This window comes from Eublepharis macularius, chromosome 4 (assembly GCF_028583425.1).
Source record: "Eublepharis macularius isolate TG4126 chromosome 4, MPM_Emac_v1.0, whole genome shotgun sequence".
Classification (NCBI taxonomy): Eukaryota; Metazoa; Chordata; class Lepidosauria; order Squamata; family Eublepharidae; genus Eublepharis; species Eublepharis macularius.
Genome location: NC_072793.1, coordinates 179,614,102 through 179,629,211, shown reverse-complemented (window position 1 = coordinate 179,629,211; position 15,110 = coordinate 179,614,102). Strand labels below are relative to the sequence as shown.

At 41.5% G+C, this 15,110-nt stretch overlaps 2 long non-coding RNA genes across 2 annotated transcripts; one reads left to right on the top strand and one right to left on the bottom strand.

Moving 5' to 3' along the window:
• Nucleotides 1-6,531: 6,531 nt before the first annotated feature.
• LOC129329352 (uncharacterized) lies at nucleotides 6,532-7,095 on the bottom strand. Its single transcript, XR_008596947.1, has 2 exons — nucleotides 6,903-7,095; nucleotides 6,532-6,822 (listed from the first exon to the last, which is right to left on the bottom strand). It is a non-coding gene; the product is annotated as an uncharacterized LOC129329352 (long non-coding RNA).
• A 382-nt stretch (nucleotides 7,096-7,477) lies between these two features.
• On the top strand, nucleotides 7,478-8,041 carry LOC129326888 (uncharacterized). Its single transcript, XR_008596762.1, has 2 exons — nucleotides 7,478-7,670; nucleotides 7,751-8,041. It is a non-coding gene; the product is annotated as an uncharacterized LOC129326888 (long non-coding RNA).
• The last annotated feature ends 7,069 nt before the right edge of the window (nucleotides 8,042-15,110 follow it).

Below are 15,110 nucleotides of genomic sequence, written 5' to 3'. Positions count from 1 at the left end.
TCTCTATTCCACAAGCAATTGGCATTTATGAGATTCGGTGGTGTGCCCGCTCCAGGGCCTTAGGAGGGCCACATCGCCACGCCACACCTCCCTGCCACCTGTGCAGGGAGTGGTTATTTGTTAGCTAAATAACCCATCTCTTTGAAATACGTGTCTGGTAATATGTGCAAGTTAAACTATTAATAATAATATTCACGAATTTGCATGTCATCCTTGCGCAGGGGCCATCCACAACTATTGTATGGCATTCCGATTTGGATTAGGGCCTTTGACCGGGTCATTGAACGTGTCCAATCTAAATTTCTGAGAAAAATCCTGGGCCTACCGAAGTGTGTTCCATATGCAGTCATTTGCTTAGAAACTGGCTTAATTTTAGTGGAAACGAGGGCATGGCTTATGACATTTAAATACTGGCTACGGTTACATTATAATTCTGACCCTGGGAGCTTTACATATCAAATGCTTTCAGAGTCCAATGTGTCAAACTGGTCAGCGTATATCATGGAAAAAATGGAAGGCATGGGTATATCTGTGGACTCACTGTCTATGTTAACCTCAAATGCGGCATTTCATCAAATTAAGAGTAGGTTGCTAGATATCGAGCGCCAGAAGTTATATAGCTTGGCTACTAAAACCTGCTCTCCCCTGAGCTTTGAAGTTCCCCTCACTGTAGGGAGGATGGCTCCATATTTATCCTCCCTGCAGGTGCCCCAACTTCGTAGAGCTTTTTCTTTGGCCAGGTGCAATGCTATGCCTTCGGCTATTCTACATGGCAGATTTAACAGGATAGACTATTCAGCTAGATGCTGTCTATGTGAACAAAAATGTGTTGAGTCAGTTACTCATTTGTACGCTGGTATACGTCAAACATACTTAAAAGCTGTCTTAACTAGTATGATGGATTGTTCTGACTCGCTCAAAGTCCATAGACTGTTGAACGATTCCCTTCATGATGTAACCGAGAAGGTGGCTGAGTTTCTCCATTCTGCCTTGAAGTTGCGTCAAAGGATATCACGGAGTTAAGCTCTAAATGTATTTTTGTATTTGTAATACAGCAATCTTTTAACTTTGTTCTTTCCTTTTGTAAGTGGATAACTTGAATTGCTGCTATATGCCAATAAAGGCTAACTTGACTAATAATATTCAGTGTGACATCACCAAGTTCCAGCCTATGACATCATTGGACCAATCCATGATATCATCAGACTCAACACGTGCTGCCCTCATGTGTCACTCCCAAAAGTGTAACTCCCAAAAGTGGCATCATCACACCTCCAACAGGAGTGCTCCTCCAATTTACACTGGGCTGATTCTTAAAGAATTGGCCAGTTTGGGTCCCAAGTTGGCCTGGTAAGAAATGTGGGAGTTCTCCCATGACCTGCACGATGACGGCACTCCCGGAAGTGACATCATGCTTTGTGTATATGTGAAGATCTGCCCACCGAGAGGGTAAGGGGACCTGGCAACCCTTGAACTTGTGTGTGTGTGGGGGGGTTAATACAAATCTAGTTCCTCAGATATAGAAATTAAAGTGATTCTGCTGTCGTGAACCCTGCTTCAATCAAACAAATGTCCCATATTGTTAGGCCAGGCTATCTGAGAAACCAGTATTGACTCTCGATTCTGAGATTCGTTGAGATGTATAGAGTGTTGGTCTAAGATTGGAGAGACCAGAGTTCTAACCCCCATTTAGCCATAAATCTCATTATGTGACCTTGGGCTAGTCACACACTCTCAGCCTATCCCACCTAGCAGGGTATTTGTAAGGGAAAGAGAGCGGGGGAGGCCATTTTTGACTCACAGTCTAGTAAATGTCCTGTCTTCAGGCAGGAGGCTGGCATCTGTTCTGCCTGGCTGGGCAATATTTCTGGCACATTGAGGAAGGGGTTTATAATATTTTATATCCATAAACTGCTGATATAGACACACACACAAACCTGTCAGGGCATATCGGCAGTACTAGCTAAGGAGAGTTACACTCGCACATGCTTATTGATTTCAATAGTTTTTAAAGGGTTTAACTCTGCTTAGGATTGAGCTACATACAGGCCAACAAATCCCTGAAAAAGCAAAAACATGATCCTCTACCACATGAGGTTTATTGTGTAACATATATATATATATATAACATTACCACCTCATTCTGTAGGACACATACATTTCTTCTGAGATCCATCAACACCCATTTTTGTTCGTATCAAGAATGTAATCTTCCACTGAGTCAGAGGAGTTCAGAAGAAAGAATGGGTTGGCATCGGCAACTGGTATCTTTGGCGCAGCTGTATGACCTTGTCTGTAACCTGCCGCTAGTTTGTAGACTGAGGAAGTGTAACAAGCCCCTGCTTTGTGGTCTGAGGAGGGGTGAGAGTTAGCTACACCAGAGTTCATGAAAGTTGGAATATCCATCTTACACATCTTGTGCCTCCTGATTTTACATAGCACTGAAGAACTACTAGCACCTCCTTTCTTTGAGGGCTTTTTCAGTGAACAAGTTCAATAACTTCCTCTACCACAATATAGGGGAAAAGGTTAAGGAAAGTATTGAATTGGCTCAGGAGTCTTGTTCAAATCAGGGCAGTGACAGAAGCAGAGGGAAGATCAAAGTTAACCTCTCACCGTTTTCTCACCTGACCACATGGAGCTGTTGTTTGCCTACTGGGGAGAAATATATGCTTATCAATATGGGTATCTTTCAATCACTGCGGCTTTATTTTTATATCATCTTGACCCAGGTGTACTTGATATCCAAGGATAGGGGAATAAAATGCAGACATACAGTGCAATCCTATGCAGAGTTACGCCAGTCTAAGCCCATTGAAGTCATTGGGCTTAGACTGGAGTAACTCTCCATAGGATTGCACTGTAAGTCACCAAAATGGAGGTTTTGCGATGGAATGTATTCTGAAAGCCGCACAGCTAACTGAGCTACATCAGAGGCCTGAAAGAAGGCAGTGGCCTGTTGCAGTCTCACAAACATCATTTATAATTTTTGAGAAAAACAAGGTACACAGCGGCATGGAAACCTTGAGGCTTTACTAAAGAAGTTGATTTGCCCTACAATTATTCAAAACACTATAATTAAAATCCCTTTTGTAGATGCACAGCGAGTGAATGATGACTTTGAAAATCAAGAGGCACATGTAGCTCAAGAGCTTGGGCTTTGCTGCATTCAGTCTATAAGAGCAACCTGCACCTCAGAGATCTGGGAGACTGAACTGCATCAGGCAGGATCTGTTACATGAAGCTTTACAATTTCATCCTTTATGCCTAAATTAGTGAAGGCGTGAGGGCAACAACTTCTTATATCTGAATTCATTGTACTTTGCTGGTATTGGACAGCAGGGTTCCATCGGCTGTCTATAGATTTTCTTTTTCAATTTCTCCTCTAAAAACCAATTACACTTTTTCTCCTCTTGTGTGCGAATAAAACTTCTGATCCTTTACATTCATATCATTTTTTCCTACCTGTAAATATTACAGGTGTGGATTTTGGGGGTACCTCAGTAAATAACACTGTACATTTTACATATATATATATATATATATTTATGTCAGGAACCATAACGTATAAAAAGAGCATATGTTGCATTGAAAAGTATATAGCCTGTGTTTACAAAAACTTTATCTATAAATACAAGAGCAAAAGTGGAGAAGGAAAACCGGCATAGGAACAAAGAGTAAAAGTTACAAGGCAGACGATTGGCTCGTCCTTCTCTCAGACATGCAAGCAGATGTATGTCAGAAAATGAGAGTCCACACCTGGAAGTGGACCAATATTTTGCTGGTATGCTGCTGCTGTTACTCCTCCTGCCACTGCTGCCTTCTACTTCCAGCAGCAGTTCAGAATCCATAAGCAGTTGGCAGCCAGGAGATCCACAGCATTTGCAGAACTTTGCAGAGCAAATTATCTTTGGAGAATTTGTATCCACTATACACCTCAAAATGTTTTTACTCAGCTTTACAGTACGTCCAAAGATTGCCTCAAGAGGTTGGTAAGTAGTTCTTTAATGTTTAAAAGGTCTGCCTCAAGTTTTTAAACCTTTCTAGTGTAATTAAAACATGAGAATGCAGAGCGGAGAAGACTCAGACTGTGAAGTGCCTTTTCAAACACTCATGTTTAGAAAATGATGATTTCCAACTGTGAAATGAATGTCATACATTTAAAACTATTGTCTCACAGAATTTCCTTTTATTTTCCATGCAGTCTGTTCACAAATTTCATGAACAGTCACTTGTATTAACATAAATCCAGAGGAGTTAGCCATGTTAGTCTGTAGTAGCAAAATAGTAGAGAGTCCAGTAGCACCTTAAAGGCTAATCAACTTTATTGTAATGTTTACAGTAAAGTTGGTTAGTCTTTAAGGTGCAACTTGGCTCTTTACTGTTATAATAACATAAGGAACCATCCACCCATTAATCTGCAAGGCTGCCCATTCGTATGTCCTTCAGTTTCTCAGTGGCAGGCATAATTCTTCTGAAAAGAAAGCTAGACATTTCAAAATTGGCCACCAGCTTTAGGATGGTCATAAGTGTCATAGTGCCAAAAAAGGAGGGAGGAATTTGTATGGAATTGGAACTTTCCCCAGACCACCATCCCCCTCCACTTTTTCTTTGGAAGCCACTGTTGTCTGGGGAGGGCACAATTCAACCAAAATAAAGCCGGGAGTATTAAAATGGGCCACCCACTTCAGGATGACAGTAGGAATTGCAATGCCAAAAAGAAAGGCAGTTGGACGATTCTGGCATAGAATAGATTAGCTCTGCAGTGTCTCTCTGCTATTTGTAATGGAAGCAGAGGTTTAATCATGAGAAGCCAGAAAGCGTTGGCGGCACAGACAGGGAGGATTAAAAATATCCCATTTGACAAAAAACACGGGGTGCTTACCAACTTCCATGACCTGGCTTCTGTTGAAATGCAGGGTGAACCAACACTAAGTCTGCAGATGTTTAGATTATTAACATAGGTGTAACATGCTAAACACCTGGACAATGCTCGTGTTTGTTGTCAGCATTTCAAAACCATCAAATAATGATTGTCACAAAAAAAAATTCAGTTGCAGAAAAATGATCCCACAGTAGAGAAACTGAAGTTTCCCAGCATATCACAAATTTGAGTGCAGTGGAAAATGCAACCGTCCCCAGTTTTCAGGGTACCAGAACTGTGCTTGTCAGTGCCTGTAGGGCAGTGCTTCTGCTAAACTCATAGTGCCACAATCCTATGCGAAGAAAGGAAGTGGCAGAACCCTTAGAGGTTCTTTCTAATCGATCACCTGACCATCACCCACCATTTGGAAGAGTTGCTGCTGTGAGGCTTGTGTGCTTATCTGGCCAGGGAATTCATATCAAGCAGCGTCCTTCAGAGGCCTGACCTATGAGCCATTCTCTGGGCCTTTTCTCTCTTCCTGAGGTCATCGCACAAGGGGCCCACTTTGTTCCCTGGGGGAGCAGACAGCATACATTTCTATGAGACACCAGACCTCTTTGAAGGTCATCACTAATAACTCTTCTGCAATAGCCATCAATATATTTCTTATTTTTAATGCTCCGTCCACATTCTGGTGATTTAATCAGTCCTCATGGTCAGAGCAGTGAGACTCAGAAAGAGATGATACTGAGATTAAGGCGGTCTCTCATCTGCTAAGAGGCAAATATTCTTTAGACAGAATTTTCATTCAGTGTTTCAAGAAGGGTGCTGTGACTCTCGAAAGCTTACACTCTGAAAATCTTGCTGGTCTCTAAGGTGCCGCTGGACTTGAATCCTGCTATTTTACTGCAAAACAACATGGCAACCCACCTAACATGACATTCGGTGACTGGATTCCTGGGGTGAAAATAGTAGCCTCAGTTACATTCCTCTTTCTTGAGGGGAGCGGGAAAGCATGGCAGCTCCAAAAGTATTTGAACAATATACTGTTGCCATAACTAGTATTGTAATAAAGAAGCTACAATTGTTTCTTATGACACAGGGGCGCAAGACTACTCAAAACTCTCATTGCAGGTTTTTGAGTAAACAATACCAGCATATCCTAGCCTTTGTCTTTGCCTTTAATGAAATCAAGAAGAATTCCAAACTCTTACCCAACACCACACTGGGATCAAAGATTTATGAAAATGCTTTCAATCCACTGCGAAGCTCTCAAGGCATTCTGGATCTAATCTTCAGAGAAAAGTCGATTCGTGTCAATTACCACTGTGATAGGAAGAAGAAAGTAATGGCCGTCATTGGTGGCTTCACCTCCCAAAACTCCATCCAGATGGCCAACATTTTAACTACATACAAGATTCCACAGGTACGTGTGTTGAGTCATGCAGAAATATAGACATAGGAACAAAAATCCTTTCCATTAAGCCTTTTCTTTAAAATCTCTAATATTAGAAGGCTCATTTTAGTCTACTGTTGAGGATTCTAAGCTCAGCTCATGAATGCTGGAATAACAGGCCAATATCTTTCTTTGGGCCATCTTATCCAGGCAAAACAAAGGGAGAAGATTACACTTCCACAATAGTTAAGTACACACCAATACAAGGAAGTGTGCCAACACAGCTATTATTATTATTGCAGCACAAGTAAATTATACAATCAATATAAACACAACAGTTTCGATTCCATTCAATTCAATGTGGCTGCAAACTTGTTCCAATAGACTGAGAGAGTCAAGTCCCATATATTAACGGAGCCTCTTTATCACAGGCTGCAAACGGTGCCAGTTGAAGTTAATCGGTGGCGTCCAAGATTTATGAGCTCCAAGGTGGCGACGAGCTATACCGGTCTATTCCTTTCGGCTCGTTTCAAACCCAGTTCTTCATCAGGCCACCAATGTCCTACAATTTATATCACAAACTATCAGTAATCAGCCCAATATTGGCTGCCCCTGTGTTACCGTCTGCCAGTTCATACTTACAGTTAATCAAAGTATTTCGTATCCAAACTCAAAAAGCATTCCGGTTTACATTCAGGTTTACATTTACAGATCCAGCTCCCGAGTTAGGTGCGGGGGGCATAAATATCCACCATTAAATACAAGCCACTAGGACAATTGTCAATTACCATACAATTAATTGATTTAAAGACATATCAGTACCAGATACATTTATTTCAAATGACTAATGTCTGAGTGGGACCTTAACAAGGGAAGGGGGGGGGGGAAAGGAGAGACAAAAGAAAAAGAAAAATGGGAAAGAAAAGAGAAGGAAGAAGAAAGAAAAAACAGTATGAAAAGAAAAAAAAAGAAAAAAAAGAAAAAAAAAGAAAAAAAAAAAAGAAAAAGAAAAAAGAAAAATCTGGTTCAGCAAACCCCTCCCCCTCCCTCCCCCCCTCTCCTTGCTCCCTCCCCCCTTTCTGGCTTCTTTTTCTTTTCATACTGTTTTTTCTTTCTTCTTCCTTCTCTTTTCTTTCCCATTTTTCTTTTTCTTTTGTCTCTCCTTTCCCCCCCCCCCTTCCCTTGTTAAGGTCCCACTCAGACATTAGTCATTTGAAATAAATGTATCTGGTACTGATATGTCTTTAAATCAATTAATTGTATGGTAATTGACAATTGTCCTAGTGGCTTGTATTTAATGGTGGATATTTATGCCCCCCGCACCTAACTCGGGAGCTGGATCTGTAAATGTAAACCTGAATGTAAACCGGAATGCTTTTTGAGTTTGGATACGAAATACTTTGATTAACTGTAAGTATGAACTGGCAGACGGTAACACAGGGGCAGCCAATATTGGGCTGATTACTGATAGTTTGTGATATAAATTGTAGGACATTGGTGGCCTGATGAAGAACTGGGTTTGAAACGAGCCGAAAGGAATAGACCGGTATAGCTCGTCGCCACCTTGGAGCTCATAAATCTTGGACGCCACCGATTAACTTCAACTGGCACCGTTTGCAGCCTGTGATAAAGAGGCTCCGTTAATATATGGGACTTGACTCTCTCAGTCTATTGGAACAAGTTTGCAGCCACATTGAATTGAATGGAATCGAAACTGTTGTGTTTATATTGATTGTATAATTTACTTGTGCTGCAATAATAATAATAGCTGTGTTGGCACACTTCCTTGTATTGGTGTGTACTTAACCATCTTATCCAGGGCCATTCTCTGCCCTAGGCCTGAACGAACCATAAACAATTGAGGTTCTTCATTGTCTTGCCTTGACAGCCTGATTAGAACTTTTAAATAATAAGGATCATTACAAAGTATAGCATTTTGTAGCTAACCAAATGGAACAAATGGATATTTATGTTTGTATGTATGTGGATGAAGAACGATATTTTCAAAAATAAATGAAGTTTTTTGTCATGTCTCATAAAGTCATGATCTTTCATCTTAGATCAGTTATGGTTCCTTTCATCCTACAATGAATGATAAAACTCAGTTCCCTTATTTATTCCGGATAGTTCCAAATGAAACACTTCAATGTGTTGGGATTGTTCATCTCCTTAAGCATTTTGGATGGAATTGGATTGGTCTCCTCACATCAGATGATGACAGTGGAGAAAACTTCCTTCAAAATCTGATACCAAGATTGTTCCGGAGTAACATTTGCATTGCTTTGAAAGAAAGTATTCCGACAGTGAGAAGTTCTGCTGAAAATAGATATCGTGAAAAAATCTTGGAGGGGATAGGTCTAAAAATCTGGTTCAGCAAACTCAACATCATTATCGTCTATGGAGATGATGAGAACATGGATGGCTTCCGAGCAATTCTACTTTATTTTGAAATTGATCATAGAGTGCCTATAGAACGGGTTTGGATTACAACTTCCCAATGGGATGTCACATCTGTTTTCCCGAGAAAGAAATTCACAGCAAAATCCCTCAATGGCAGTTTGTCCTTTGCACTGCAAACGAATAAGGTGCCAGGATTTCAGGACTTCATTGAGACCCTAAATCCATATCAATCTAAGATTCATTTCATCCAACAGTTCTGGTATAGTGTATTTTTCTGTTCACTGCCACTCTATAACCTTTATGGGCCCCACAACAAAAACTGCACAGGGAAAGAGAAGCTTGACAGCGTTCCTGGCACTGTGTTTGAAATGGGAATGTCTGGTCAGAGCTATGGCATCTACAATGCTGTCCATGCTGTGGCACATGCACTCCATGCCATGCATTCATCAAGATCTCTGCAGAGAATGATGGAAGAAGGAGGTCTTCTCTATGCTCAGCCCTGGCAGGTCAGTCACAGTTCTTTTTGTCACAATATGTCTGTATGCCAAGTGTGTTTTTCTTTATGCTTACCTTTTATTTCTCTGTTAATAAAAAACTCTTCCTTTTGAACATCTTCCTGTTTATTTGAGAGTTCTCTAAGGGAACAATCACCATAGACATACTGGGAGAATCCCAGCAACCCCTTCTCACTGCCTCCTTAATCCAAATTCCCTCAACTAATTAAGGAGATCTCTTTTTGGGTAACAGATTCATCTATGAGGCAGCTCCCCTCTTATTTTTAAGTTTTGCATTTTGAGCAAATAAAAAACCAGCCTAATTCATATTTTATAAAAGTAATATAGTTGCAAGTCCGTATTTCAGAAAAACGGGTTCCATGTTAAATTCCAGAAAGGTGTTTTCATAATTTCTAACTAGATTTTATTAAAACATAAACTCTTTCTCCTCCAATCTAGTTTTGTTCTTTTTTGAGAAATATTCACTTTAACAATTCTGCTGGAGAGGAAATCTTTTTTGACGAAAATGGGGACCTGGCAGCTGGCTATGATATTGTGAACTTGGTCACATTTCCAAATCAATCTTTCCAAAAAATTCAAGTTGGTCGGATAGTATCTAAATCTTCAAATGCAGACTTTACTCTTAATAGAAGTTGGCTGATATGGAATCACATATTTCAGCAGGTATGGGTAATATTTTTAAAAATGCATGACCCTTTTTTTTCAAAACTGGAAGAAGCTTTTTATGACCTCCTATATCCTTGGAAATCCAAGCCATAGAAATATTCTCCAAAGTTATAGCCAATTCCTCTCCTCTGGAGCCATAAAATAGCATGCACTGTTGTCAGACATGATCGTGGACCTATGCAGTCCATCGAGTTTTCTTTACATGGCTTAGGGAGATGGAGCCAGAGAGAGAGCAGGTTCATATGTCACCTCTTCCTCGTGCCTGAATTCTCTCCTGAGTATCTGCACAGTCCTGTAAAGTTATAACATTTGAGTATAGTGCAAATGGTTAGCAAATGGACAATATCCCTCTTAATAATAATAAACGGGTGTGAATGGAGCATGAAAACTACACCTGGAATTGAATCATAAACTAGTAACATCCTAGCCACAAAATAGAAATTGCCAGGTTGGGAGGGGATTCACTCCTTTACCCAGATCCAAAACCACAACAAATTTTTTCTAGAAACACACCTCCAATAATAACCTATATGTTGTTAGTTCAGATTCATTGGATTTCTTATCTTATACCTTTATCAAACATTACATGGTCTCATGGTTAGCAGGAACCGCTCGAAAAGAGCCTACACGTAATGATATCTATTATCCTTGAGAAAAATGCGCCATCTTGCTCCCTACAACACAGAGTGAAAGCAGAGAAACTATCACTCAAGGACTATAGGAAGTAAAATACCTCCAAGGTGGATATGCCATCTTCAATCTCACTTCTCACAAACCTTACACCCTTTCCCATAATTCATAAGAAAGTCATGGGGAATGGGCACAGAATGTTTCTGATTCCATCAGAAGATTTACATTTGCAAAATTCCATAGTAGGTCCACAACATATCCATTGTATACAAGAGTCTAGAGACCACGTTATTCTGGTTATTTTTTTGTCCTGGATTCTACAAGCCAGCGAGATGGGAATGAAGTGGGAGAGAGGGCACATACCACTACAGATGGAGGTTCACAATTGTAAATCTTTGTCAGTCTGAAAATTTTCTAGAAATTAAAAACTAGCAAAGTCAGGAGCAGGTTATACAACAACTTTCTCCCTAATGTTTTAGTTTTATTGCTTGCAGGATTTGCCTCTAATTACGGGAAGGATTCTAAACTAGTATTTCCTCAGTATCAAGGCAATGGCAAACCACCTCTATTTTTCACTTGCCTTGGTAGAGCCTTGCTGGCATTGCCATAAGATGGTTGTGACTCAATAGCACTTTGCACACACACTTCCTCAGAAAAAGAATTCTGAGTCAGGAACGAAACCATTTCTAGCTCATGCTGTGAAGGATGGAAATTTGGCTTGGCTTTTATTAATCAGAATGGAAGTGTCAAAGAGTGCAAATTCCGAGGATGAGATAGATGCAAGATTAGCGGAAGGAGAGATGCACATTAAAGCCATAACCCTTGTTCCTCTGCTTGCCCAGATATTTTTTTTCTCTTCTCGGTTGTTTCATTTTTGTATGAATGTATGTACGTGGGGAGAATGTGATTCCTTAGCCAAAGGTTTTCGAATCACGAATCATAGCTGTAATGAAAAAGAAGCGCATTTCCATCTCCCACCCCTTCCTTGTGTTTATCTTTAGAGTGTCCCACGCAGCACATGTGTTGAGAGCTGCCCCACCGGACACAGCAGGATTGTTCAAGAGGGGAAGCAAGTTTGTTGTTACGATTGTATTCAATGCCCAGAAGGAAAAATTGCAGCCCAGATGGGTAAGTAAAAGGATCCAATTACAAGAGAAAATCTCCCATTACTAGAAGTTGTCTGTGCACTGAATCCTACTCCCATTACTAGAACTTGTCTGTGCACTGAATATACCAAGGGATTTATCAATCTCTACCTTCTGGAAAATGGACAGTCAATGAGAGTTTTATGACCTACTTCCACCAGATGTAAATTTTCCCTTTTCCCTTCCTATTTTCTAATGTATAAACAAAACGTCCACTTAGGACAGTGTTCCTTAACATAGTTGATGCCATGAGAACTGTTGGGTTTTTGAGGATAGGTTGTGGGTACCACAATAAAATGACTGTTGTGTCCAGCATGGCTGCCATGGGAACTTCTGCCGATCATAAAACATTTGGGGTTTTCAAATCGAGTGTCCTCTTGTGATAGTGGCAGCTGTTTCTGAACAATTGTTTCTGGACGGCTGAAGGGTGGTGTCTCCAGGGCTCTTCTGAAGCACCAGCAGCTAAACTGTGCGGGAGGAAAGCAAGGAAGAGCTGTTTGCTTTGGCAATGAGATGAATTGAGGAACAATGGAAGTGAGCCCCCCACCACGTCATTCTTACACTTATCTTGTTCACATGAACCATGTTGTTGTAATCAAGCCAAATCTTTGGAAAGTCTAAGCAGACTCCGGACTCAACTATACATAACAAGAGATTCTCTACGCAGTTAGCACATGGAAGACACAATTAAGACTAAAATATATGTGTCAGAGAATGAGGGCCAGTGAAGGTAACATGTGTCCAAAAGGACTGCAAATCATCCCAGGTCCATCCAAAGTGGGTGCAGTCTAAGCAATCCGCTCCAAGGAAGTGTGAAGACGCATCACAATGGCAATTCCCATTTGTGGGCTCCACTAATTCTGTTACACTAAATTTCTTTAACAACTTTGGGTGCAATACTGAGAAAGTATTCTGCGCTGATATTAAATAAGTCTCCCTTGCGTAAACTCAGAAGTAGGCTTGTTAAGGGGAGGTGAATTTGTGTTCATGAAATTCATTTCCTTAAAAATAGTCATAGATGGAGCCCTTTCTGTTATTTCTCTTCGAAAAGACATTATTGTACCCTGTTGTAACTTCAGCCCTGGCCATTGTTTTCTCTTGTACTGGGCCTCCGTACACCAACTGGAAGCGCCATCTCCTTTCGATATTTAACAGTACTTTGAATACTGAAGAAGCAATTCTTCCTCCTGCCCAAAAAGCTGCAGCAAAAGCGGATGAAGCTACAGCAAGAGCCACCATCTTTTGTTGGTGAGCTGTAGCTCAAAATAGATTTATAACAAACGTCATCATCACTTGTACTTCTCCCCATCGGGGACCCAAAATAGCTGACTTAGTTCTCCACAATCCCCTCACCACAACAGCCCTATGAGGTAGGTCAGGCTGAGAGGGTGTGACCCACCCACAGTCGGTAAACAATCTTCCTTGGCAGTATTAGAACCCGGATCTCCTTGATCCTAGTCCGACGTTCTAACCCACTACTTCACACAGGCTCTGAATGGGTCAGGGAAGCTGTTCACAGAAAGGATGATCCACCAAGCCTGCCTATGCTGCCCTTGCTGGCTTCTCAAGAGTAAATTTGCTTCATTTGAAATAGTAAAGCGGAGCTAATCTGTGCCAAGATGTTCTGATTCCTTCTGTTTTTGGCACTGCAACTCCCACAATTATGTCAGTAGGACGATCCAATTCCTTTCATGATCGCAACACACAGGACTATACAGAAGCCAGTGTCCAATTTTGAGGCTCCCATCCTTAGTTTTGGGTGAATTAAACAAGGTATAAATACCTATCTGAAGAATCTGAACCTCTGTTGCAAGACTAGCAGGCAACATCTGCACATAACCTGGCCAGGATCTCTCCATTCCCTTCCTTCATGGCAATGGGGAATTCTCCATAGAAACTGAGTAAAGAGGAATGAAGAGAATTTCTCTGAACAACCCTTCTCAGTAGCATCGTTCCAGGGGCAGAATTAGGAGTGATTAAAATGGGCAGCAGCACATTCATAAATGATTGTAACAATTATGAATTTCAGATGCAGACCAATGTGAGATATGCCCAGAAGATGAATATCCAAATGAGAAAAGGGACCAGTGCATTGCCAAAATCATAACCTACTTATCCTACGAGGACCCCATGGGAGCAGGCTTGGCTTCTATCGCTGTTTTATGTTTTGAGGCCACAGTTATAGTGATGGGGATCTTTGCCACACACTGGAACACCCCCATTGTCAAAGCCAACAATCGAAGCATCACCTGTGTCCTGCTCTCCTCTCTGCTGCTTGGCTTCCCATGCTCCTTCCTATTCATTGGCCAGCCTGGGACAGTGACCTGCCTTCTCAGGCAAATATTCTTTGGCATCATCTTCTCCATTGCCGTGTCTTGCATATTGGCCAAAACCATCACTGTGGTGGTTGCCTTCATGGCCACCAAGCCAGGGAACAGGATGAGGAAATGGGTGGGGAAGAGACTGGCCATCTCACTCATCATTCCCTGTTCTTTAATTCAAACTGGCATCTGTGCACTGTGGTTGGCAACTTCGCCCCCTTTCCCAGAGTTTGACATGCACTCCCAAATGGGTCATATCATCGTACAGTGCAATGAAGGCTCAGACTTCATATTCTACACTGTACTGGGCTACATGGGTCTTCTGGCAACCATCAGTTTCATGGTGGCCTTCCTAGCCCGGACATTGCCGGATTCTTTCAATGAAGCCAAGCTGATCACCTTCAGCATGCTGGTCTTCTGCAGTGTTTGGCTCTCCTTTGTCCCCACCTATCTGAGCACCAAAGGGAAAGACATGGTGGCCGTGGAGATCTTCTCCATCTTGGCCTCTAGTGGAGGTTTATTGGCTTGTATCTTCTTCCCCAAATGCTACATTATTATATTCAGACCTCAACTGAACACCAGAGAGCAGCTAGTAAGGAAAAAATAACTGGCACATAAATCTTCAGATATTTTTAGACAGTTTCTTTCTCTTTTGTCTATCTATTAATGATTTGGGAAAATCTATATAGAGGCAAACTCATTGGAGGGCATGGAGCCTTAACACTGTGGGCCAAACACTAACACGAATAATTTCACCTTAATATTCCTCAGTCAAAGTACCTCCCCACACTGAAAATTTTGGCTTGCATATTTTGGGGGGATTTGGGAAAATGTTATGAGTATGGGGGCCATTGACTCTGGGTGGGAAAGTTAACAATATATGAGGGAACTAGAGACAAAGCCCGCTGTGGGGAAAAATACAACGGGCTCTAGAAAGGGGAGGGCAGATAGGCAGCATTCCTCCTCCTCTGTCACTCCTCCTGGCTGGTCAAGGAGGGAGTGGGCATTGCCACCTGCTCCCATCCTGGGCTTCCATCTGTGGCACATTTTTGGATGGACATAGTGCTTTGCCTGGGCTTCCCTCCGTGGCAGCGCCCTCTGGTGGTGCACCAGACTATAAAGGGAGTTGTCTGAAACATGCTTACTCAATTATATAGTAGGATTAAGTCCACA